Genomic DNA, 2,500 nt, shown 5'->3' with positions numbered 1-2,500 from the left:
TAATGAATGATAATAATGTAATCATAATGATAATAGTAATAATAATAATGATAGTAATAATGACAATGATGATGATGAGGAGGATAATCATAACAGTGCAATAATAACAGCAACAGTAATGCGATATCAATAATAATGATAATAATGATAATGATAATAATATCTATAACCAAAACTAATAATAATGATAACAGTAATGATAATAGTGATAAAATTTACAAACATACATGTATATACATCTCTCTCTCTCTCTCTCTCTCTCTCTCTCTCTCTCTCTCTCTCTCTTTCTCCATCCAAATATATATGTATATATATATATATATATATATATATATATATATATATATGCATACATATATATATATATATATATATATATATATATATATATATATGCATACATACATATATACATACATAAATATATGCATACATACATATATACATACATATATATATGCATACATACATATATACATACATATATATATATGCATATATATATATATGTTTATATATATACATATATATATGCATACATACATATATATATATATATATATATATATATATATATATATATATACATACATATATATATATCTATATATCTATCTATATATATATATATATATATAAATACATATATGCATACATATATATATATATATATATATATATATATATATATATATATATATATATATACATACATATATATATATATATATATATATATATATATATATATATATATATATATATGCATACATACATATATATATATATATATATATATATATATATATATATATATATATATATATATATATATATATATATACATATGTACATATATATATATATATATATATATATATATATATGTTTATAAACATATATATATACTTATATGTATATAGATATATACATATGCATATATATGTATATGTATACATATATATATATGTATATACATGTACATATGTACATATGTACATATGTATATATATATATATATATATATATATATATATATATATATATATATATATATATATATGTGTGTGTGTGTGTGTGTGTGTGTGTGTGTGTGTGTGTGTGTGTGTGTGTGTGTGTGTGTGTGTGTGTGTGTGTGTGTGTGTGTGTGTGTGTGTGTTTGTGTGTGTGTGTGTGCGTGTGTGTGTGTATAACGAATTCTTTCTTTATCGTCAGAGGACCTTTCATGTCTCTTCCTCCTCTCATCTTATTTTCTTTATCCCTCAATCTGTCTTTCCCATCTCCATTATCATTCTTCGTCTCCCCTTTCGGAAAATACGTTCTCTCTCTCCCTCCTGATCACCATTTTCGACCTCAGCCAATCCCAAAGGCTCTCCATCAACTTCCTGCTCTCTCCGTTTAATTCTTCTCTCTGTTTTTCTTCCCTCTCTCTTTTTCTTATCGTTTCACTCCTTGTCTTTTTATCTTTCTCTTTTTACTTTCATAATTTTGCGTATTTTTGTTTTGTTTTGTTTTTTCCTAATCCCGTTCCTTTATCCATTAATCTATTTTCTTTCCTCTCCGTTTTTTCTTCTTCTCTTTCGTCATGATCCTCTCTCCTTCCTTTCTTTTTTCTGTCTCTCTTCCCATTCCTTTCTCCGTTATGATCTTTCTCCTTATCTCCCTACATTTCTCCCTTTCCTTCTTTTTTCTCTCCGCTGTTCTTATTATTCTTATTCATCTCTTCATTTCCCCCTGTTTTCCTTTTCTTCTATGTCCCCTCTTCTCTCTTTCTCTCCCTGTCTCCTCCCGAGTCCCATTTCTACTCCTCCCTTCCCGTAATCAACCGCCTCGGCCCTCAGCAGATATCTCAATGTCTCGGGAGATGTTGGCCAAATTAGCGTGCAAGCCGAGAGAAGAAGGAGGAAAGGGACCTGTCTCGTTACGCCAATTATCTGAGTCTTTTTTTCAACGATCAGGCAAGTTGAACCATTTTTTTGTCTTTTAAAAAAAGGAAAAAAAAGAAGAAAGAGGAAATTCTGCTAAAGGGAACTTCTTTCTTTCTAAAGGTAAACCGAGACCAGACGAAATTAGTTTTCCCTTTTAAAAAAAGGTGACCGAGAATCAAGACTATACGGGGTGAAACCTTTCTCTATAAAGACGAACACATTTTTTAGGAATGTGAACCTAGCTCACAAGATATTGTTGCACAAAAAATTTGAACAATATACCATTTAACACTAGATTTTGAGATTCTCCCCTAATACCGATTCCCAATCATGATATAAACACGAGCATCAGACACGAAACCAATACAATATACAGATACCAATCTCTCTTTCCAGTTTTATAACATCCGAACACCGTCAAGAGAGGCCATTTACCTGGTGACAAAGTATTCCGATTGGGCAAAGATTCGTTTTATGAACTTAATACATCTGATCACTTCTCATACCTGAAAATATGATCTGAAATGAGTTTCTGTAACGATAAGATAAAGGAATATATACCCACCGTTATA

Source organism: Penaeus vannamei, chromosome 26, assembly GCF_042767895.1.
Source record: "Penaeus vannamei isolate JL-2024 chromosome 26, ASM4276789v1, whole genome shotgun sequence".
Taxonomy (NCBI): Eukaryota; Metazoa; Arthropoda; class Malacostraca; order Decapoda; family Penaeidae; genus Penaeus; species Penaeus vannamei.
Note: the sequence above shows the minus strand (reverse complement) of the source record.